This window comes from Eretmochelys imbricata, chromosome 1 (assembly GCF_965152235.1).
Source record: "Eretmochelys imbricata isolate rEreImb1 chromosome 1, rEreImb1.hap1, whole genome shotgun sequence".
Lineage (NCBI taxonomy): Eukaryota > Metazoa > Chordata > Testudines > Cheloniidae > Eretmochelys > Eretmochelys imbricata.
The window spans coordinates 224,073,978-224,099,630 of NC_135572.1; the positions used below are offsets into that span (position 1 = coordinate 224,073,978).

At 44.8% G+C, this 25,653-nt stretch overlaps 1 pseudogene; it reads left to right on the top strand.

The window, feature by feature from the left end:
- LOC144269875 (antigen WC1.1-like) overlaps positions 1-25,653 on the top strand; it is a 51,099-nt pseudogene that overhangs the window by 19,290 nt on the left and 6,156 nt on the right.

Consider the following 25,653-nt stretch of genomic DNA (forward strand, 5'->3'; position numbering starts at 1 on the left):
ATGAGCATCCGATTTGAAGAAGTGCTGAGCACGCACTACTATAAACTGAAGTCAGTGGGAGCTGTGCTAAACAAGCCTAAGTCCTCTCAAAAGCCAGGATGTGGGTATCTCAAGTTGGGCACCCAAAATCAGTGGACGCTTTTGATACTTTTGGCCACAGAGTGTCTCTGGGCTTTGGTTCCCCATGTGTAAAATGGGGATAATAACAGTTCCCTACCTCCCAGGTGTTGTCAGTTGTTGGCTGTGCGTGTTTTCTCTCTGCGTGTGTTTTCAGCTCTGTGCAGATAGCTGATGCAGCAGGCCTCAATCAAACTGCCCAAGAAGACCACAGACTCGGTTCAGTGGTGAATGCTCGTTCAGGTTTATTGCTGAGAAAGGTCGGTACTAGCTCCCCGGATCAATGTCTACAGTTACACTGTCACATGTAGGCCCCTTACAATGGGCTTGGCTCAGGGAGAGGCAAGACTTTCCACTCCCCACTCACCCCCTGCACCCAGGCCAGAAAAAGATCCCCCCCTCCCCGCCCCGCGACCTGTCTTTTGTACTGTGATAAAATCAAGTTACACATTGCCCCTCTGATGTGGCTTGTAACCACCCTTGACCTTGTCCATGTTGGTTTGACCAAAATCTCTCTATCCATCACCCTGTCACCCTGACCTTATCTTTCGGAGGGAGTAAATGTTTTTCTTTCATCATCCTTGGGGAGTGTGTTTACACCATAACCCTGCGTCAGGGTGTTCTGGTCCCACCCTTCTGGAAGGTGTTTATGCACGTGCCAGTGCCGAGCACTTCTCATGAGTGTTTGTGGTTCTGCAACACCAACCATGCCTTTGCCAGGTTCATGTTCTGGACAATGGACCTGCACGCACAGTCACAAAAGGGGCTAATGAAGGTTTCACAGGCAAGTACAAGTCTGGCATTCTGAATGTCTGAGTGCTTCACTTTGCAAACGTTAACTTTCTTTCTGATTCATAGCTGATTAGATTTTAAGGCCAGAAGGGAGCATTAGATCTCGTCTGACCTCCTGGGTAACAAAAACTATAGAATTTAAACCAATTACTCCTGTACTTCATCTGAACTTGTGTTTGGCTGAAGCATATCTTCCAGAAAGGCACCCAATTTTGTTCTGAATACTTCAGGAGGTGGAGAATGTTCTGCTTCTTTTGGTAGTTTATTCCAATGTTTCATCAGTATTATTGTGAAAAATGTATTCCTTGCTTCGAATAGGAATGTATCTGTCTTCCATCCATTGGTTCTTCTTATGCCTTTCCCCACTTGATTGAGAAGACCTTTAGTATGCAGTGTTTTGTCCATGTGAAAGTATCTATACACTGAAATCAAGACACGTCTCGGTCATCTTTTTGATAAGCTAAACAGATTGACCTGCTTTAATCTCTCACTGCAGGGCACATTTTCAAGCTTTGGAATCGTTATTGTGGATCTTCTCTGCACCCATTCCATTTTTTTAACATCCTTCTTACAATGTGGACACTAAAAGCAGATGCAGTGTCTGTCTCCCCGGTGCTGTACACAGAGGAAAAATCACCTCCCTACTTGAGCTGGTTGGAAATTATCTGGCAAACCAGAGTTTCATTGGAAAATGCCAGTTTGTTGAACTCAACATTTATCATGAAAGTGAGTTGGGGTTCAATGAACTTTCTTGAAACCACAATCAGGGTCTGGTGGAAATTTCCATGGTTCCCTGCCAGGTTCCCTGGTGGCTCCTGTTAGTCCTGCCGTGCAGATTGTCCTGGGGCTGGGTACTCCAGTCTTCTATGATCTGCAGCTCTGGGGCAGCCCCAGCATACAGATTGCTCCAGAATTGGAGACCCTAGTCTTTCTAGGGTGTGGGCTCCAGGGCAGCCCTGCCAGTGCTTTCAGGCTCTCTGCCATGGGATAGGAACCTGCAAGCCCTGGAAGCCCCAGCTCTAACCAAGGCTCAGCTCCAGGGTCTGCGTCAGGGATCCTGGAAGTCCCGGGATGGGTTCCGGTGTCCCAGGTCTGTGGCTCTGGGGCAGCCCTGCCTTGCAGAAAGTCCCAGACTGGGCTATTTGCCTATTTAGGCTGCCAGCTGGCCAAGGAGTCTGGAAGCCCAGGGGTCCCCAGTCCAGGGCAGGCCACATGATGAGGCTGCCCCAGAGCCCCAGCAGTGGCTCTGAGAAATTGACATGCTTGTCCTGATGTTAACAGTGGTGAAACTGCATCTGTTGGGGTTCCTGGGAGCAAATTTCATTTTGGATACACCATGGGCTGGAGTTTCCAAAACAAAATTTTAGCCGGATTTCCAATTCACAGGAAATTGTAAAATAGTGACATTTCCTGTACACTGGAAATCCTGTATTTCAGCCAGCTGTACTCATTGCTCCCCTCTTTATACATCCAAGGATCATCTTCGCCGTTTTTGCAGCAACATCACACTGGGAACTCACGTTCAGTTCTTTGTCTACTATGACCCCTGTAAAGAACATGGGCTATATCTGTATTTCTGTGAATATTACGTGTACCTCAGTTCCTTTTAGTGCTATTTTCACATTTCCTCCAGGGGTTCAAAGGGCAACCCCCGTCTCAGCTCCCCATATGTCCCAAGACGGCAGACAATGGTTTCATAGAACCCAGTTACTGGTACTTAACTGACAATACAGGTGTCAGGGCTTTTGAGCTTTTGCATCTGAACAAGCTGAGCACAAGCCCCCTTCCTTGGAATGGGCCCCTGAGGTGGGAAATCTTAAATAGAGAGCTTGGGAATTGTTAACAGGGGAGCCCTGAGGAACAGAAGGGGTGAGGCAGGGTCTGCAGGGAAGGAGACTGAAACACAATCCCCAGAGGCAGGGGTTCCTGGGATAAGCTGAGTCAGACCAGGTTTTGAGGGAAAAGCTGAGCTTTAGGTAAGGTATAGGCCTGTAGGCCTTCAGTTGCTTTCTTCTTTTCCCTGTGGTTGCTGTGTTCCTATGGATAAATAAAAAATAACACTGTCCTGCATGTGGTACTATTCAATATTTTCATAAATGACTTGGATGATGGAGTAGAGAATACACTGAAACAATTTGTGGGTGACATGAAGCTGAGAGGGGGGTCACAAGCTCTTTGGAAGGCAGGGTTAAAATTCAAAATCATAGAATCATAGATTCATAGAATATCAGGGTTGGAAGGGACCTCAGGAGGTCATCTAGTCCAACCCCATGCTTAAAGCAGGAGCAATCTCCAACTAAATCTAAAATTAAAATGATCTAGATAAAATGGAGAATTGGTCTGAAATCAGTAAATTGAATTTCACGAAAGACAAGTGCAAAGCATTAGACTTAGGAAGGAAAAAGCAAATGCAAAAAACCCCAAAATATGGAATAACTGAGTAGGCAGCAGTTCTGCAGAAAATGATCTCGGGGTAAAAGTGGATCACAGACTGAAATGTGTTATGATGTTGTGAAAAAGGGAAAAGTCATTCTGAATTGTATTAACAAGAATGTCATATGTAAGACGCAGGAGGTAATTTTCCCACTCTACTTCGCACCGATGTGGCCTCAGCTGGGGTACTGTGTCCAGTTTTGCTCATCACTGTTTAAGAAAGATAAGGACAAATTGGAGAATGCCCAGAGGAGAGCAACAAACAGAGTAAGAGGTTTAGAAAACATGATCTGTGAGGAAATGTTGAAAGAATTGGACATTTTAAGTTTACAGAAGAGAAGACTGAGAGGTGAACTGATAACAGCCTTGAAATAACTAAAAGATTGTTTGTCAATTGTTGTCCATATCCACCAAGGGTAGTACTAGACAATCATCTTAGATTTCAGCAAATGAGATTCAAATTAGATATTAAAAATAACCTTTCTAACTATAGGGATAATTAAGGACTGGAACAGGGTATGTAGGGAGGTTGTGTAATTCCCATCATTGGTGACTTTGCACAACAAGTTAGACAAACATCTGTCGGGGTGGCCTAGATATACTTAAACCTCCCTTGGTATGAGGAGGTGGACTAGATCACCTCTTGAGGTTCCTTCCAACCCTACATTTCTATTATTCTGTGGTTTTATCAGCTATTCAGACCTGCTGATGTGAAAAAAATGTTGATCCCTGAAAAATGCCATTTAACATGCTCCTTAGGTACCAATAGATTGGAGAGAGATTCATCCTCTTCACAGATATGAATAGACATCCTGCTGCTGTCCAAAACCAGGAATGTGTATTGAACACCTCTGCCTTTTCTGCCTCATTATTAACAATTTTACCATCTCCATTTCTAATGGGCCTATAGCATTGTTAGGATTTGTTTGTTTGTTTGTTCCTAATATACTTTAAAAACTCCTTATTTGTCATAGTTCTCCCAGTCACAGATTTTATCCTGATATCTTTAGCTTCCCTTATCAGTTTTCTTCATATAATAACTTCTAATGTATTTTGATTTGCTCTAATTCCCACTATTTCCATTTTTTAAAAATATATTGCCTTTTTATTTGTATTGCTGCCTTCACTTTGCCACTGACCCAGAAGGAGCTTTTAGGCAAAGTTTTCTACCAGTGGAGAACTCCAACTCCCAAATTTTCAGCCTTCATTGACTTTCTAGGACACATTAAGCCCCAGCAGGTTGGAGGAGACGAAGCCTGCTCAGGACGTGTAGAGATAAAACATGGAAACACATGGAACACAGTCTGTGATGCACACTTTGATCTCCAAGTTGCCAACGTTATCTGTAATGAACTACAGTGTGGAATAGCTGTATCTACCCCAGGAGGAGGTCACTTTGGAGAAGGACAAGGGTTGATCTTAACTAAAGAATTCTGGTGTGTGGGGAATGAGTCTCTCCTGTTCTCCTGTCCCAGGATATCACAAGTGAATCAGACATGCTCACACACAAATGATGCTGGTGTCATATGCTCACGTAAGAATTCAGCACAATGTCTTTAAAATCCCAATTCTGTGTATTCTAGATTATAGTGAAGCAATGTACTGATCTAACTGTGTAGGGATCTCAGTTTGATAGGGTTGGATCAAAACCCCAAACAAGCCAAGATAATGAGAAAGGGATCAAGTGCCCCTGACTTTCCTTTCTTTTACTATTTGCTATAAAATATCTTAAATGCTCCCTCTCTAAACCCCTTCTCCCTTCTCCCCAGGGCACACTGGGTTCCGGCTGGTGAACGGCAGCACAGTGTCCTCAGGGAGAGAGGAGATCCAGGTTCTTGGTGCCTGGGGAACCCTCTGTGACTCACGCTGGGATTTACCGGATGCCAATGTTCTCTGTCGTCAGCTCGACTGCGGATTCGCTGAACCAGCCCCAGGACGAGGGTATTTTGGGAAGGGAACTGGCTCTGTCTGGACAGACACATTTCACTGCAAAGGGACTGAAACCCATTTGGGCCATTGCTCTGTTACTGCCCTGGGGGCCTCTCAGTGCTCACATGACAATGGTGCCAGTGTGATTTGCTCAGGTAAGTGCAAGAGAGATACTGGATTAAGGACACCTGCCCCTCAGTGTGTGGTGCTGTCCCAGAGTAGGGGAACCTCAGGACACAGCAAGGGGAGGGGGAACTAGATTCTAAACCACGTATAATAATAATTAATATATTACAAATAAAATAAAATTAAATATATTATCACCAGAATAGGTATGATCAGGGAAAGCCCTATATTCTCCAGGAAGAGTTTCAGCAAAGGTGTGCTCATGCAGGGCAGTAAAGCAGCGACAGAATTTGTCCTTAGAGTTTAATAAATGTCACCAACCCACTGTCCCCATCCTTCTTCAAATCATTACTCTGGTAATTACGGGGGGAGTGGTCCCCTCTCTGGAAGTTGCTTCACATTTTCTATTATAAAATATTCTCGCCACCTTCTGGAGAAGCCCTCAGGCTTTATTGCTGGCAGCAGGCCTTTGCAATTCTCCAAGGGGTCAGTACTGGGGTCAGGAAAGTGCCTCCCCTTACTTCAGTGAAATTCCTTCCATTTTGGCTGAAGGATAAACAGCTGATCATAACTATTTCCCTTCTCTCACATGAGTTCCTGAGGATATTTTGGTAGCATGCCACAAAGAAAGCAGAACTTTCTCCCCCATCCCCTTTAAAAAAAAAAAATCACATCTTTGCAGGTGAAAAAAGTTCAGAAGTGGTTTTCCTGAGAAAAACGGAAATATTGCGTTTGAAATACTTCACAGGAAGAAATTTGGGAGTTTCAACTAGCTCTAATATTTACGTCAAATAATAATAATAATACTAATAAAGGATAATGTTATTTAGTCAAAGTCAAATACTCCAAATTTAGGAAATACCATCGGGAAAGTTTTTTGTGCCTTTCTAATTTTCCCTGCTCCCTTTTGCATACACATTATGATACAGTCTAATTGCAGGCTCTCAAACTATTTGTTTCACTCAGCTCCTGCATCATTCACTGCACGGGGTGGATGGTGCCCATGGTAACATTTTCATAAGTGACGAGTGATTTAGGGACTTAACTTCCATTTTCAAAAGTAACTTAGGAGCCCCAGTACCATTCCATACTTTTGTGCATGGTATGCAAGTATTTCTTGCATAGCATGCATAGTATTCTTTCATAGAATGCATTATTTCTAATGTATAACAGGGAGTGTTATTCAGTGAATTTCCCATCTCTCCTGAGCCCAGGTCATTCTGAATCACTCAGACTGCTGAATGGAGAGAGCCGGTGTGATGGGAGAGTTGAGATTTTCCTCCGTGGTGTGTGGGGCAGAGTGCTGGAGGACCAGTGGGACATGAACGATGCCAGTGTGGTGTGCAGGGAGCTCCAGTGCGGAGTTGCTGAGAAAGCTTATAACCCTCCCTAAGTCTGAGCGAGGAACGGGCCCCGTAGGGCTGAGAAGGGTCCAGGGTGCAGGAAACGAGACTAATCTGACGCTCTGCATTGTCTCCACATCTGAGGCAGAGCAAGCAGGAATTGCTGAGGATGTTGGAGTCATTTGCTCAGGTGACTTACTATGAAATCTTGCAAACATCCTGTCCTTGTTCAATGGGAACATGACCTGTCCTAGGGCCTGTATATACCCCATCTTGTGCTGTGATCTCATCAAACCTTGAAACTATGTGGATCTGAGGTTCAAACTCTGTTGTAAAAATAAATTATTATGTACAGAGAAAAGCACAGCCACAGGATAGGTTAATGCACTGCAGCAACCTCTCTGTCTGCCTGTCTTGCATTTTTAATCAAAACTTTTTCTGGTGTAAAACCGTTTCCTTGTTCTGGAAATTTTGACAAACTTTTTTAAATTTTCATTGAACATTGTCACGGTTACAGAGTTAGCTGCACCTCTCTCCCCTTTCTGGTGTCTCTATGTGCATCCACATCAGGCCTTGGGCCACTTGCCTTGCCCTGTCTTGGGGTGGAATCTCAAGATTCTTCCTCCGTTAGGCCTGGCCTGGCTACAGTGCCCTGTGCAAACCAACCACTTGTCACCCTGCAGGTCCAACTGGGTTTCAGGCACCAGCATTTCTTCCCCTGGGGAACTTGTGTCCAGTGATAGTGACCTACAGAGTCCTCCGAACAAAGCGCTTTCTTCATCAGCTGGACCAATGCATTAGGTCAAAAGGTTTTAAAAAAACCAAACGCTCCACACTTGTGTTGCTGCTCATCTAATCTATGCTTCATTGCAAATTAAGTGAGCTGGGCTTCCCTGGGGAGTAACAGGAAAAGAACAGAATGAGCCTGCCTTCTTGTAAGAATCAAGGTGCTCAGGAGACCCAGCTGGGTCTCAGTTTGCCTGTCCCACTCTGTTCCCCTTTCTCTGTGAAGTTGCTTTTGGTGGAAGTCCCCACCCTCCCTATGTGTGTCTGGGCTCAATTACCATATTGGTCAGTGGTCTGTGTTATAGGGCCAGGTGAAGTCTTCCTTCTGCATCAGATTAGTTTTCCCGGTTGGCCAGCCAGGCCATCTAGGAGAACATCCCCATGATGATTGCTCCATTGTCCCGCAGTCAGCCCCATCCAGCTTTAATGCGGGAAGCCAAAGTTCTTGTGACCATACCCACCTGTGGGATGGAGCTACCTGTTCCCTCTGACACTGTGACACCATCTTAAAAGTCAAATTAATAAATCACAGTTCAGGGTACACAGCAGTAACCTCTACCCTACCCCTACATTGGCCTCAAAAACAATCAGATGGGTTTTGGGGTGGTGGGTTCTTTTGTTTTGTTTTTTGAAAGAATAATGGAAAATTCTGACAATGAAAAATATTGATTTCCATCCTAACATTTATTGGGCAGAAGAGAGAATTTTCTGAGCAGGTCAGTAAATACAATAAATACGGTGGCTTTTTATCTTAAAATCTTCAATAATGGGGTGTCCAGACTTAAAAAAAGAAAAGAGGGGGAGGCAGTGTGGCCTATTTCACAGAGCACTGGAACAGGACTCAGGAGTCTTGGGCCTGTCCACCAGCCTGGGGGCAAAACAACCAGCCCCACCTGACTCTGCTTTAGTCACCTCTGTTATTCCTCTGCCACACAAAGACAAGGCACATGGAAAAGTAACACAAGTGATAGTCCTGACCTGGGCTGATACTTCAGGGTCCTCTAGCCCCAATAGCTCAAGGGTCACAGCCCTCCCTTAGCCTCAGGGGGCTACAGGGCCCTGCACTATTGCAGCCTCCTCCTCCTCCTACTGCTCAGGGAAGTGTTTGTCTTTTGTTCCCTCCAGGCCTGGGTCCTCTCTTACATCTTCCAGCTGGGAACTGGAGCCACTCATTAGCTGCTGCTTAGCTGGATCAGCTGGTTCCCTACACTTGCCTGCTGAGCTTCTCCTTAGGCCAGAGCCTCCTGCTCCCTGGCTGGACAGGCCCTTCATAGAGCAGACCCCTGTGCTAAAGAGAGCATTTGGGTCTGTTAGCTAAGGAAGTTGAGGGCTAGTAAACTAAAAAACGGCTCCTTCTGTTCTTAGTCCCTCTGCCACTGGCCTGCTGGTGACCTCCAGCAAGTCATTCACCTCTCTGTGCCTCAGTTTCCCCATCTGTAACATGGGGATAATGACACTGACCTCCTTTGTAGAGTGCTTTGAGATCTACCGATGAGCTGTGCTATATCAGAATTAGGTTGTATGATTATTAACAGGAAAAGGAAGTCACACACAACCCTATTTCTCTTGGTGATTAAGTAAAACTTCTTGTTATAATGTGGTATTGTTATGTCATAATCTTAAGTGTATATTGTTTTGCTTCACTGAAAAGAAAAAGGAATCAAGGATTCTATGATCATATTTTTATTGCTACTGATTGTACATCACTATTGTAAAAGATTGCTAAAGACATAAAAACTACCTGTAGAAACTCTTTGAAGTACATGAGAAGCAAGAAGCCTTCCGTACAGACTGTGGGGCCACTAGATAACAAAGGTGACAGAGGTGTTAAAGGAGCACTCAAGGAAGACAAAGCCATTGCAAGAAGCTCGGTTAATTCTTTGCATCAATCTTCACTGCAGAAGATGTCGGGGAGACCCCACATCAGAGCTATCCTTTTTGGGTGACAAATCTGATGTACAGTCCAAATTGATGTGTAATAAGATGGTATTTTAGACAAATTGATAAACTAAACAGTAATAAGTCACCAGAACCAGATGGTATTCACCCAAGAGTCCTGAAGGGACTCAAAGATGAAATTGCAGAACTACTAACTGTTGTATGTAATCTACCACTGAAATCACCTTCTGTATCAGATGACAGGAAGGTAGCTAAAGTAAGGCTGATTTTTTAAAAGGGCTCTGGAGCAGATCCTGGAAATTACAGGCCGATGACTCTGCCATCAGCATCAGGCAAACTGGTAGAAATGACAGTAAAGAACGAAATTATCAGACACATAGATAAACATGATTTGATGGGGAAGAGTCAACAAGGCTTTTGTAAAGGGAAGCCATGCCTCTCCAGTCTCTGGGGAAGTCAACAAGCATGTGGATAAGGGTGATCCAGTTCATATAGTGTACTTAGGTTTTCAGAAAACCTTTGACAGGTCCCTCACCGAGGCTCTTCGGGAAGTTAAGTAGCCATGGGATAAGAGGGAAGGTCCTCTCATGGATTAGTAACTGGTAGAAATATTGGAAACAAAGGGTAGGAATAAATGGTCACTTTTCACAGTGGAGAGTCATGAACAGCGGGTCCCCCCAAGGATCTGTACTGGTACCTGTGCTGTTCAACACAGTTATAAATGATTGGGGAAAGGGTGTGAACAGTAAAGTGGCAAAGTTTGGAGATGATAGTTCAGTCCAAAGCAGGCTACAAGGAGTTACAGAGGGATCTCACAATACTGCGTGACTGGCCAAGAAAATGGCCGGTGAAGTTCATTGTTGATAAGTGCAAACCAATGCACACTGGAAAAAAATAATCCCAACTATACATATACGATGATGGCTTCTAAATTAGCTGTTACCACCAAGGAAAGAGATCTTGGAGTCACTGTGGATAATTCTTTGAAAACTGCTGAAAATTGAGAAATGATCAAAAAGGCTAATGGTATATTAGGAACTCTTAGGAAAGGAATAGAAAATTAGATAGCAACTATCACAATGCATCTATATAAATCCATCGTCCGCCCATACCTTGAATACTATGTCCAGTTCTTGTTGCCGCATCTCAGAAATGATATAGTGGAACTGGGAAAGATACTGAGAAGCGCAACAAGGATGTTGAAGGGTACAGAATGGCTTCTGTCCGTAGAGAGACGAAAAAGATTAGGGCTGTTTAGCTTAGAAAAGAGACACATTGGGTGATATGACAGAGGTCTATCAAATAATGAATGGTGTGGAAAAAGTGAGTAGAGAAGTGTTATTTAGCCGTTCAGACAGTACAAAACTGAGGGATTACATGAATAAGCAGCAGCTTTAATACAAACAAGAGGAAGAACTTTTTCACACAACGCACAGCTAACCTGTGGAACTCATTGCCATGGGATGTTGTGATGGACAAAAGTATAATTGGATTCAAAGCAGAACTGGATAAGTTCCTGGAGGATAGGTCCACCAATGACTATTAGCTAAGATGATCAGGGATGCAACCTCATGCTCTGGACAACTCTAAGCCTCTTGCCAGAAGCCAAGAGCGGAGGACAGGAGTGAGTCACTCCATAATTGCCCTCTTCTGTACACTCCCCCTGAAGCTCTGGTACAGGCCACTTTTGCAGACAGGATTCTGGTCTGACCCAGGCTGGCAGCTCTTATGGTCTTTTGGCTCTTTTCTGGGGAAGGTGTACATAAACAATGGCTTTCTTCAAATAACAGATTTTTTAATAAACACCTATATCATTCATTGTACTGTTACTGCACTGAAATCCTTGTTCATGCCCATTCCAGTTGCAGGGTAACGACGGCACACTGAGGGCCCATTCCTGCTCCCATTCTGGCAGGGAGGGCTTTGCTGTTGACTTCAGCAGCGTTAGAGCAGAGGCCTAAGTGTCTCAGACTTTATCGTAGGTACATGTATCCACCTGCCTTTCTTCCTTTATTTGGAAAATAAATGTGTCCCCAAAAGTCTGATTTTCTCCAAGGCTCTGGAACCTCCCAACTCTGTAACAATTTAAAAGAAAATTGGAATTTTTGATAAATGTGTTAGTTAATATGATATTTCTTGCGCATCCTTAAAAGAGCTTTTGAAAATGTTCACGTTTTCCAAGTAGGAGCTGATTCTGCAAAGCTTTAGCTTCACTAGTAGTTCTTACTTTCAAGAGTTGTCCCTTAAGGATGACTCAGATGTCTAAAGATTCAGGGTTAGGTCCTGTCCCTTTAAGAGCTTTTTATCAGAAGTTTCTTCACAAAGTCTTCAGCATTTCCTAATTCTACTGACTTCTTCTCTTTATGTTTCTTGTTAAAGACTCACAGTTTTCAGTATCTCAGCCTTTGTAGCATCATGCTTGATTTGCATGGAAGCTGTTTAGTTCACATTATATTGCACGTTAATAGCTGGGATCTATCCCTGCAGGAAGCCGGCGGATCATACTGGTGAATAGGGCAGGTCGCTGTGCCGGGAGAGTGGAGATTTATTACAATGGCAGCTGGGGGACGGTCTGTGATGATTCCTGGGATCTGTCAGACTCCGATGTCGTTTGCAAACAACTGGGATGTGATGTGCCATCAATGCAACTGTCTCTGCTCATGACGGGCAAGGATCCGGGCAGATCTGGCTGGATGATGTGAACTGCTCTAGGAAGGAATCCGATCTCTTGGACTGTCCTTCTGGGAGATGGGGCCAGCACAACTGCAGACACAAAGAGGACGCGGGAGTTCTCTGCTCAGGTCTGTTCTCTTAATGCTCCCGTGAGTCTGATAATCCGGGGACTTAATGAAGTACATGGGTGTCTGAGGAGTGAGCTGAGGATGTCAGAAAGTTTATCTCTTTTTTCCTTTCTCTCTCTCACTCTCCCCGCTACCTATCCATTTGCAGTGGTCACCATTAAAAAGTCAGCATTTCCAACAGGTAATACCAAGGGGTACTGCAAATGTCACATTGATTTCTGAATCTCGGGTACCACTGTTTTGCAACTGTTGGTAAATGGTGTCTTTTAAATAATAATTGCATTGCTCATGAGCCTGTCACTGGTCTCGAGAAGAATGTTTCTGATTCTTCTGTAGAAGAATGGGCAGGGTTGTTAGCGATCTCTGGGATTTTAGCCTTTCAATCCCAGTGTGTTTCGGAATCACAAATGTTAACACTCAATTTGTGCATTTCCTCCTAGAATTCACGGATCTCAGACTGGTGAATGGCAGCGACTGTGCTGGGCGACTGGAGGTTTTCTACAGTGGAACTTGGGGCAGTGTTTGCAACAGTCCTATGGATGCTGTCACCATGGCACTTATATGCAAACACTTGGACTGTGGAGACAAAGGGACACTTTTGAAGGAATTTACACATGGAAGCGGCTCTGGCCCCACCTGGGTGGATGGTGTTCGGTGCGATAAGCAGCACAGCTCCCTTTGGCAATGCCCGTCAGACCCTTGGAAACAACAATCGTGTAACAGAGTAGAAGAAACTCACATTCATTGTGAGGGTAAATAGCAAACATACACACACACACACACACACACACACACACACACACCCGTCAGGTCTAGCTCACTGAAAGATTTCAATATAATTATATTTTGTTACTTTTCACTAGACCTTTTTATCAAATACATATGCATGTATATATATTATAAATAAATGTGTATGTATTTGATATAAAGATCTACTGAAAAGTAACAAAATATAATAATAATATCTATCTATCCATCGATCTCGATATAGATATATCTATATAACATTCTCAGCAATGGTACAGAAACTTATTTTCGGTATCTGAGGTTCTAGAAATAGTGTTGTGGCCTGTTAATAACAAACATGGAAATTGCGATTACAAAGACATACGTTTCACCGCAAGCACAATTAGGGCCTAATCCAACACCCATGAAGTCATGGAATCACAGATATTTAAATGCTGAAGAGACTGTTAGGATCTTCTAATCTGACCTCCTGCATATCAAAGGCCATAAAATATCAGCCAGTAATTCCTGCGTCAAGCCAGTAAATTTTAGTGGAGCCAGAGCATATCTTTTAGAAATACATCCAGTCGTGATTTAATGACTTCATATCAAGGAGACTCCCCGTAGCCTTTGGTAAATTGTTTCAGTGGTTAATTAGCATGAACAAATTCTAAGCCCTTCACAATCCTTGTTACTGGGATCAGAATCTTGATCTCTCAAGTCTCACTCACACAGCAACAGAGCCTTTCAGGAGAGCATTATAACCCCCATTTTACAGACAGGGAATGGAGACACAGAGAGATGAAGTGACCCAAGGTCACCCATGGTGCCTTAATGAGCATTGGCTCAGGCCTCTAGTAAGAGCCAGTAAGTGTTACCCATTAAAGAGCATCATTAGCATGCTTTCTGGTTAAACATCTTCCAAGGAATAACAAATCAGAGGTTTGGGCTGTGAAGTTCATCTATAGATCTGTGTCTCAAGTGTTATTTTTATTATGGTAACACCTAAAATCCCCAAAGACCTCATTGCCCCAGGCACTGTCAAAACACAAATCGAGAGAGGCCCTGCCATACAGACGGTACAGTCGAGACAGACCAGACAAGTGGGAGGGGAAACATAAACAGAGAGATGAAGTAACTTGCCCAAGTAACACAGCAGATCTGTTGCAGAGACAAAAATAGAACCCCAGTCTTTTAAGTCCTAGTGCAGCACCATAACCACTGGATGACACTGCCTTTCTGTGTGGGAAAGTCCAGACCTGCAGCTCCTATACAGCCCCCTCTCAATATTACTTTCCCTCTTCTGTTGGTTCCTGCAGTAATGAGGGTGAGTTTCAGCTCAGGTGTCTGTTTCCATTCCAATTTCTGGGCAGAGGGGTCAGGGGGGTTGTCCACGGGGAGAGCCAGAGGAGAATCAGATACTGTCCTGCCACTTACATAAAGACACACACCCGCCAGGAGGGAGCTGCTTAAAGACTGCAAAATCCAGGGTAACAGCTGAGTAGCTAATTAATTATTCCATAACCCAGATTTTGGCTTTCAGCCAATTTACAAAGCGCTGGTATTCGGGGTGTGAAATACCAATAAACCCTACTCGAACCTGCATCGCACATACAGCCCAATCCACTCACCTCAGCTTTCTCTCCATAGGAAGGAAAGGGAAACCACCTCAGACCCTTTTTGCCGAATGCCCGAACTCTCCAAGCTGCACAGGTATCTTGCCTTCTCTGTGTCTCCCTCTTGGTTCCTAAGGACTTTCCCAGCTGTTCCAGTAACATGTGAGGTTTCTGCATTTCCAGACTGGGAGAAGTTGCGTGTCGTGGGAGGAGAGGACAGATGCTCGGGGAGAGTGGAGGTTTGGTTCCGTGGCTCCTGGGGAACAGTTTGTGATGACTCCTGGGACATGGCGGATGCTAATGTTGTGTGTCAACAACTGGGCTGTGGATCAGCTCTATCTGCCCCGGGCGAGGCTGCATTTGGCGAGGGGACTGGTTCCATCTGGGTGGAGAAGGTGAACTGCAGAGGGACAGAGTCGTCTCTCTGGGATTGTTGTTCCAAGCCCTGGGGTGAAAGTAACTGTGACCATGAGGAAGATGCTGCTGTGAATTGCTCAGGTGAGTGACAGGAGATGTTTCTGTTACATGCTGTAATTTCTGGGGAGGAGGATGGATCAGCCCACCCACCTCCCACTTGGTCACAGACCAGGCCCTCCCATCTCCTGTGTGCAGGTGCATCATGGGTGCTGTGGGGTAGAACCTTTATTGGGCTAGACTGGGTAAGACATTAGCCAGCATAATCCCTGCATCCCTCACAGGCCCCAGTGTGCTTGCTTATTAGTAGTGTCCTCATCATTGCACAAGAGACTTGGGCCCTAAATCACTAACATACAGGACCGATGCTGCTGTGAGGGAGTTTGTGGAGGTGACAGCTGGAGACAACCAGGGACTCTCAGAGGTGAGGTTCCCCCTGGTAACAAACATGTCACCTCTCCCTCACTCAAGACTCCATCTCTCCCTTTTCCTTTGCAGGTGTGACACAGACGACAGATTCACCAAATACCCAAGGTAAACCATCCCCCTTCTCCCATCAAGGGTTAAATTTCCCTGGTGCTGGGTCACAGGGGATGAGCTGCAAGCTGCAGCCTGAGGGAAGGAGCTCCTTTCCATGGGCTGTGAAATCTAGGGGCAAATGACACCCAGGTGGGAGCTGCAGGCCGTGCTGAGCAGGATAATCTCTCTCTGTTGCATGTTCATTTCCATCCAGCTCGCCCGCGCCGCCCTCCGACCGATAGTGGGAGAGTCACGGTGCCCGTGGTTGTCTGCATTATCCTGGGGGCCCTGCTCTGCCTGGTCTTAATCATCCTGGGGGCGCAGGTGCGAAGTGCCAGGGCACAGCGCAGAGGTGGGTCTTGACTGGTGTCACTGTGTGAAATGCCTCTGCAATAGCAGGGGGACTGCAGGGTGTCAGGGTGAGGGGCGATACCAGGCTGGGTGGGGTGGCCGAGGTGCCTAACTCCTCTCTCATTGAATATTTCATTAACTGTCTGGCAGTGGAACAGCCCAGCCATGGAATCTGGAGATGATACTAGCGAGGGAGCATCACAGTTGAATGGAAATTGCACCGGTATCCCCCACACAAACCCCCGCTCCCTCCCTGTGGTGCACTCCAGGAGTCCCAAATCACACCTCAAGCTCCAGTCATCACCTGTCTCTGGGTAGGACCCCCCATCCCACCTCCTTGTGGCCAGGGTCTAAAGGCTGCACAGCCCTGTGCCTTCCACTGCGATATCCCCAGAAGCCAGGCTGCTTAAAGGCCAGCCCCATGCTGTGCTTTCTCTCCAGGTGCTATGAACAGTGTATTGCCAGCAGTTACAAATTGCCTCCCAGCTCCTTCTCAGCTGACTGCACCTTATTCGTCGGATAAAAGCTTCACAGAGAAAACACACAAAAAATACAAAATTCCTCCACACTTACTGAACTTACCAGAAATCACCCATCTTCCTCATGGGCAGCCTGGTACAGCAATGTCCTTTCAAACTATTCTGCATTGGCCTCTTTCATGTGCAGAAGATCTTGTTCATTTCCTGAATCAAAACGAAGACCCTGAGTTTGTTTAAACTCAGCATTTTCTACCAAAAGTCTTTGTTTGTCTCTTGGTCTCTGGTAACCCAGTTTGTACCAGTCCATGCAAATTGCCCCAAGGCCTGGGACCTCTCTGAATTGTTTACGATCTCAGTGATTCACCTCAATAATCCTCCATTGTTTTTTATTCCTGGAGGACCTGTGGTAACCCTCATCCATGGAGTAAAACACAATCATACCTAAACCATTCACAGATTTCAAACAATGGTTCCCAAAGATACTGCGTGAGGTTGCAATACCTGTCACAGGAGGTGTTCTGAATATCCGTGAGGAGAGACATCATGGAAAGGGACCTACATAGATTGGAAATGTTGCCAGACAAAAAAGATTACAAAACTTGAGCTGGGAGAATACCTCTGTAGAGAGAAATCCAGTGGAGAGCAGAATCTTAGGAAGGAGAAATGCTGGAAAGGAGCACTATACTGTATTGTACTGAAAACTGACACTTGTAGAGGATTTTACATCTATAAAACACTGTACAAATATTAGCTACCAGCACCCTGGGAGACAGATAGAGAACAGGATTGCCATTAACATACGCATAACAGTCACAGTTTAGCATTAGGGCAATGCCTATAATGTTAGAGAAGAATAAACAGGCTGACCCAGAGCCGGGCTGAGTAGACGGGCTTCTTCATTGCAGTACTTGTTCCCCTCGACCCAATTGTCGAGGAAGCACTGGATTAGTTACAGCACACTCTTTTTATTTAAGTTAGTTTGTAAACACCTACATCCATTACAACACCCCAAAACCCCTTATTAAGTAATAGAAACACCCATACTATGATTATACCCACCCCTATTGACTGATTATAGCATTACGCAGATTATACACACATTTGTGCCTTGAAAATACATTTCTTTGCAGTAATTTGTTGACACAAGTTCCCTTAATCAGCAGTTCTCAGGGGAGGGAGGAAGGGGCCATGACCCTGGGCTCGTTTATGTCGCTGGGAAAGAAAGGGAGGGGGAGAGAACACTTCTTTTACACAAAGGGTATTCTTTAGACAACTACATTCCTTATGCAGCTGCAAGGCTTATCAATTCTTAACAAGCAACAGGGAAGGGAAAAGGAGGGCAACTTATTTATCAAATGGAGAAACACTGCTTGCCTCTGCCCTTATCTCCTAATGTCATGTCAGCACACCAGCAGCTTCCCAGGTCTTTACTTAACCCGAATATATCCCAACATATCATCAGACCTCATGCTTCAGGGCTTCAGATAGCCATCTTCAGGGGTCAGGAAAGAGTTGGGCCCTCTCTCCCGTCTTGCATATTTGTGTGGGACAGGTTGCTCTCCTCTGTAGCATCTGAGACTGGCCACAGCTAGAGAAGGGAGGCTGGATGAGCTGGAACAGACTCTGAGATGATACAGAGAAGAACCTTTCTTAGACACCGAGCTGATGTGTCTTTTCCACATGCTTAGGGTTAAACCGATCACCAGATTTGGGTCAGGAAAGAATTTTTTACCAGGTCAGATTGGCAAAAAAGGAACTTTGGGGGATTTTCATCTTCCTCTGAAGCATGGAGCAGGAATTGCCTTCCAGGATCATCTGGCATCTCTCACCTAATCAATTCCCTTCCATTGCGTGGACACTGGGCTTTGGTGGTACCTCGGTCCCCCCTGTACTCTGCCTGCGGCACACAATAGTTTGTTCTCCTGAGGACTGAAATACTTTAGTCTAACTGAGACTTAGCTGAGTGAAACATAGAGGCCTGTGTTCTGCAGGAGGTCAGACTAGGTGTTCTAATGATCACTTCTGGTCTTAAACTGTACAGAAATAAAGTGTTATCACCATTTTGCAGATGGGCGTAAACAGTAGCGTGGGGGAAGAATTATTTCAGATTCTCCAAAGGGCAATAACCAGGAATAATGGGATGAGATTAAAGAGGAAACGTTTTGGCTGAATGTAAAGAAACTTCCTGACAGTGAACTAGCCTTTGGAACCACTATCAAAGAGATTTGTGGAAATGGATGTTGTCCCCATCCCCTGGCGCACTGAAATCTAGCCTGGACAGAGCAGTAAGAATGTGCTGTAGGGACCAGTCCTGCACTGGGCTTACAGGGAGGGGCTGGATGATCCCATAGGGTTTCCCATCTCTGGTTTCTATGACCCTATGCAATACTGCCCTTTGTTTTCAGGTTCCAGAAGACCCTTGGATCCCCTCTCTGAGGCCGTGTATGAGGAGATTGATTATAACCTGATGAGAGAGAAGCAGGAGATGTTCAGTCGCTCAGGTCTGTGTGGCTCAATCTTAACAGGGAGCAAATATGAAAGTCACTTTCCATTCTGAGGCCCTGACCCAGAGCTAAATCACTGCAGCTGCACGCTCATGTGAGCTTGGGATTGGAGCTGGGTGCAAGTTTTGGTTAGAACAATTTAGGTGAATGTTATGTATGCAAAGGAGAACATTTTTATAGAGGGGAATGCACTCACTAGGGGTGCTGCTCTTAGTGCCCGCCAGTTGTTGTCCAGAAGAAAAGGATTTTGTTCAGTATTCAGTGAAATTTCCTCCTTGCTAGTGGCCAGTTCATCTGTAGGTTTGCTTTTCCTGACACACAAAATATAAGAGTTTATTGTTGCTGCTGACTGTGAGAGATTACACGTGTTCCTCACCACACAAATACAACCCTTAACTTTTCTGGCCATGAGCATGACATCTGATTGAAGATTAAACACAAGCAGAGGGATTCTAGAACCACCCTAGTAGAAAATAGTGATCTCAGAAATGAACAGCAAGCATTGCAGATTGAATGGACCACCTTGGAGTCTGAACCAATGTTGTTCTACTGTGACTTGAAATGACCATGCTGGAACACACTGAAGACTTTAACATAAGTCACCCTGAATTGTGGCATTCTTATTCGGAAAGATTTTCTTCTTATCTTGAAGCAAATAATATAGGTGACCGCTAACTGACATTCATTATAAGATCACTCATTACTCCTGCTTTGCCCAAGACCAAAATATACGACAACATCGTAGCTTTGCTGAAGGCACGTTTCTCACCTATGCCATCTGTCACTGTTCGGAGATTTCAATTTCATAAATGAAATCATTGATCTGACGAGGGCATCACCGCCTATACTGCCAAGCTGCATCGCATCGCCGAACATTGTAACTTTGGTATTGTTCTCACCGACATGCTGCAAGATCGCCTTGACTGTGGAGTTCAGGAGAAAGCACTTCAATGCCATCTCCTTGCAGAGCCAAATTAGACATTCACCGTCCCTCAGAAAAAGGCCTTGGCTACCCAAACAGCATCATTGCACATTGAGGAAATTTGTGTCATGGCAACCAACATGAATGCTACACTTCACAATCAGAAAGCTCATTGTCATCGACAAACTCAGCGGGACAATGGGAACTCAATCACATTAATGTCATTGGACAAGATTAATCACCTGAACATCTGCTCAGGCTAAGGGGGGTGCGGGGGCAGCATTAGCACTCTGCTTGGAAATTCAAAGACACCAAGTGGCATTTCTGCAAAAAGAAAGGTCACGTTGAGAGAGTCTGCCAATCAAAGGTTAAAAGCATGAAACAAAAGGACAATAACCAGTATTCTCATCCTTGTGCATCAAACATACTTGATGCTTCCTTCAACAATGATGCCAAGAAGCTTTGCTACATGTAGAGCCATCCACAACAAGGAATCTTAAGGTTCTGAAATGTTTGCAACAGTGCTTATCAATTACCATGAGTGCAAAATGGAAGTCAACTCTGGTTCTGCAATGGCGATCATCAATAAAAACCCATTCTGTCAGTTTTTCTCACAATGGCCTCCCAAGCTGTCAAATCCATCATGCAGCCTTAAAGCCTGTAATGGACAAAATGTTGACTTCATCCGAAGCTGTAATGTGAATATTTGCTATCGATCTTTCAATGAAAGATTGCCTGTCATCATCACAAAAAGTCAACATAAAAGCATCTTAGGCCAGAACTGGTTTACACAGTTGGGAATCAACATCCAAGGCATCTATGACATCAGCAAAGAGCAACTAAGAAAGATCACTGATGAATTAGCTCAAGTGTTTTCTGAAGAATTGGGAGCTTACAAGGGACCTCCAGAGTTGTTTCACCCAGATCCGACAGTCATGCTGATACACATGAAGGTCAGGAATGTACCATTTGCCCTATGTCCAAAGACTGACACAGAACTAGAATGTCTCGTTGCAGAGGGAGTCTTTGAGCCAGCTACAGATATGAAATGGGCTACACCAAGTACCCATGCTCAAGCCGAATGGCAACGTGAGAATCTGTGGAGATAATAAGTGCACTTTGCTGTTTAAGTGCCTTGTTCACTCTTACTCAGGGCCTGCTGTTAACCAACTGCTCCCTGTACTTGCTGGAGGAAAAGTCTTCACAAACCTCACTCTTGCCCAAAAATGTAAGAAGTGATAGTTGACAAAGATGCGGCAGATGCACAGACGATCACTCATTGAAAATTTTGAGTCACATGTCTCCAGTTTGGGATTTCCATTGCACTGGGAATTTTCCAATGGTTCATGGGAACTCTACTTTCGAGAATTCCAGGTGCTATAAGTATATTTTGATGACATCCTGATTATGGTATCAACCAAGGATGATCTTGCCAAACAACTTCGAGAAGTCTTGTGCTGATTCACAAAGTCAAGTATTTGAATCAAGAAGGAAAAATGTGAATTTGGAGCTACAGTTGTCATCTTCTTGGGCTATCGATGCATCTGGTATCCACCCAACAGAAAACAAGGTACAGGCAATCCATGATCCAAAATCCAAACACTGACAAACCCACCTGAGAACCACCGAAAGGAGTCACCAGAACTAAAGAACACAGACACGCTCAACCAGAAGGGGGCACTCATGAGAAGTGGGTGCCAACCCCATTACAGACACCTTCAGAGGACTGCTCCAAAGTACATTCTATATCTAGTCGTTTTTATAACTAACTTTTACAAAACACATAGATCATAGTGACCCCTACTGAGTCATCACTTTCTCCTAACATCAATGAACTATTTATCAACAAACATTCCTAACAATCTTAATCATAATAAGATTCTATATCAAAGGCACCCAGATTCAAGGTTCTCTTCCACTTATTTGCTTTCAGTCTCAATTTTTGACTTTCTCTCCCCTCTTCCTATTCTGATTAGCAGAAAATGCCAGCGTACAGCTAATGTTTGACTTTCCCTTCAGACGCCTGCTTATTCAAATTAACCCTTAACTATGCGGTGTTCTATTTTGTTAAGTCATAGTGGCTGAATGCACATGATATGGTTGCAATTAGCTTGATCACATTCTGGGGTACATACACCCCTCCCATCCAGCCAACACTTCCACCACTATTTTTTCCAAAAAAGGCAACAAGTACTGAACCTCTTCATTGCCTTCTTGACAAGGGAGCTCCAAGGAAATGGACTTGTTAGCATGGAGAAGCCTTCAGGAATGTCTAGAAGTTACTGATGTCTGATGATCCTCATTCACTACGACAAACAGAGGTCATTGATCATTACCTATGATGTATTAGATTATGGCATTGTAGCTGTTCTCAGCCATCACTTTCCAGAGGGAAAAGAGGCACGTATCAACTACATACTCCAAGAGAAACTATGCACAAATTGATAAAGATGATCTCACTGCCATTACTGAAGACAAGAAATTCCACAATTATATTTACAGTCTGTTTGAGAATCGTACTGACTGCAAGACACATCTAGGAATTCTCTCCAATAACAAGCCAGCACCTTCAGTCATGTCACCACAAATGCAACGGTGGAGTATCATGCTAAGTACTACTGAAATGATCACTGCTCTGCGTCAATTGTTCATGACTCATTTGTCACCAGATACTATCGTATCTGATAACGGAACTGCTTTTACCTCTGACGAGTCCAAGGACTTCACCAAAAGCAACCTCATTCGAGCTGTGACCATTGCCCCATGCCATCGCCAAGCAAATGATCTGTCTGAACAGATGGCGCAGACAACCAAAGATGCTATAATGCGGATCATCAAGGGAGACTGGCTGACAAGGCTTGCCAGATTCCTCATTACACATCACTCCATGCCCAAGTACCAGAGTTAGCCCAGCTGAGCTACTCATGGAACAATGTCTTAAGACATGGGTTCACCATCTCAACTATGACCTATCTGAGGAATTGGAACACAAGCAGGATCCTGCTCTGGATTCCTTCCTATCATCTACCCTGAGGTTCCTTCACATGACAAGAAAGTGTATTTGTAGAAGTTATGGAGGTAGGTTCCTTCAGCAGTCATTGAGGTCACTGGTTCCATCTCATATAAGGTCCAGATTGCCAATGGACAAGTTTGGCATCACCACATTGACCAGCTGAAAAGCTGCTCATCTCCGAGCAACATTACTCTAGGAGGAGCCTTCACATGTGTCTCCTCTAGAGCCATTCTTCATTATCGGTACAGCCTGCAGCCTCTGACTCTCTGAGCCCATCGAAGCCGCTACTCGAAGGGGACATCGCTCCTGTCTCGCCGGGCTTCATGCTGAATCGCAGTCACCAAAGACACCGGCCCTGCCGAGTGCTGTAGAGAGACCGCAGCGCAGGTGAGAGCACTCACGATGGCTGGATGATTGTGTTGCCAAAGGGGGGAGGAGTGTTATGTATGTAGGGGGGAATGTAGTTTTATGAAGGGGAAGGCACTCACCAGGAACACTGCTGTTAGTACCCACCAGTTGTTGTCTAGAAGGAAGAGATTTTGCTCGGGGTTCAGTTCAGTTTCCTCCTTGCTAATTGGCAGTTCCTCTGTAGTTTTGCAGTTCCTGACAAACAAAATAAAAGAGTTCAATGTTGCTGCTGACTGTGAGTGATTACACATGTTCCTCATCACACAAATACAACAGTGAAAAAAAAATACAGACTCAGACATTTTAAAATTCACATCGATTTCACCAAGTTGTTCCGAACACAGACACACATAATAAATTTTGTTTCAATATTTTCTACACAGAATATTTTGTTTTTTTTCAATTTGCAATTACTTTTCAGTTTCAAATTTCCTTTATTGTATTAATAAAAATTAAAAAACATTTTGAAAATGTCAAAAAATCCAAAATTGTTTCATTCAATATGAATTTCTCTCTCTTTTTTTAACTTTTAACTTAGCCAAAATTTTCAAAAAAAGTCCTTTTTGGCTCAACCCAAAATCATTTATTAAATTTGTTTTACAATGGCCAGCAAACTAAAATTCTGTTTCTCTCCAAGCCCTACCTGTGAATGCGGTGGTAAGACCAGGAGTTACTCATGTAGACAGATGAAGATGGGCTTCCTTCTCACCATACTCTGCAAGGCCCAATTGTAGGGACGGTTAATGTTACTTCAGCCTTGGAGTGTAACCAGCTATGGGTCAAGAAAGTGACTGTCTGGGGCCAGGCTAAACTATCATTTGAAAACTGCTTTGGAGCACTGGGGCAGGGGATGTTCTGTGGCCTTCTCCCACCACAGCCACTGCTGCTGGGTGGGCTCCTTCCTGCCCCCGGAACAGAGAGATCAGTCCAGGAGTTTCTCATGACTTTGAGTCCTGGCCCTTTTATCCTTTGTGCCATTTTGTCTCAATGTCAGATGGGAACATCCTGCCCAAGGGCTGTGCTGTGCTCAGGGCATCCCCCAGCACCACAGCCAAGATGGCTAGAGTGAATCACAGACTCTGCTCTTGGCCTCTGCTGGCCTGTGTCCAGCTGTGGCTCAAGTACATGAGTACCAGGCTCAGGGAAGACTGTTAGGAAGCAGGGCACAAACCCCAAAATTGGCTGTGAATTCTATACTGAGATTTCACCAACCAAGTAACAAGTGTAAACTCCTCGGGCATTATACGCAGCCTAACCATGGAGTCTGGCTTGACAAAGTCCTGGCTGGCATGATTTAGTTGGTGTTGTCCTGCTTTGAGGAGGGGGTTGGTCTAGATGACCTCCTGAGGTCTCTTCCAACCCTAATCTTCTATGATTCTATGATCAATGGGGGAGGTGGGTATTTGTCCTTAAGAAGGAGGAGTCTTCTCTGTGACTGAGGTGGCCGGGACCATTGTGGAACTTCCCTGGACCCATAGCCAAAGATGTGCCCTTCACTCATCCCACAGGGTATGTGAATTACCAGCATCCTTCAGGTCAGATTGTATCATACTCTCAGTCACATTTTCCATAATGAAATGGAGATTTCTCTTTGGGAGTCTGCATCAGCCTCTCACTGCTCAGAGTCGCTGTGATTCAGCATTTTTTCTGGAAGGAGGACCAAACTGAGACCAAAAATTTTGCCCCTGGCCCCAGATGTGTTCCCAGTCCCACAGTTCAGCTGCTGTCACTATGATGAATTTCTGGTTCTCATTTCTCCAGCTTCCTATTCAGATGACTCAGTGACGAAGCTGCAGTATTACACCGGGGACAGCGAGGGGGAAAACGACCCTGGATCAGAACAAGGTAATGGGGGAGGGGCAGACTCAGGCCGAAAGACCCAAATATGGGCAGAGAACAGAATTTCTAGAACACTTGCTAAAATTGCAGCCATTTCCCCCGACACGGTTCCCATTTTACAAGGTGGGGTCTAATCCCATTGAACAGGATTTCTGTCAGAATCTCAGGATAGAAACATGTGACCATCTCCTGAGCACACATTCCTGGGAGTGGCTCTCAGTGACCTCCCCAAGTGTGGAGCTGGAGGAGACAGGTCAGTGTCTTTGGATGAAGGTGTCAGAGCTCAGTGGAGCTCAACTCACATCTCTGAGAGAGAGGGAAGATTGTCCTGTGTTATAATTACAGATAAGCTGAGTCCAATTCACTGATCTGAACCCACCAGAAGTTTGAGGGAGGGAGGGATTTGCAGATTCTGACCCCAGCTCCGGATCTCTGTTTTCAGCTGGCATCTGTTGCTATAAAAAGCTGAAACAAACCCCTGGATGTGAACTTCCCGGCCTGGGCCCATCTCTAGTTGTAAATGGGGCTGCATTTCTACCTCAGTTGCTGTCAAGGGAGAGCATGAACTTGGCCCTATGGTAGTTTAGGCTGTGGCTGGGGGAGGAGACACTGAGCAGATGAGCCAGTTCTGCTGAG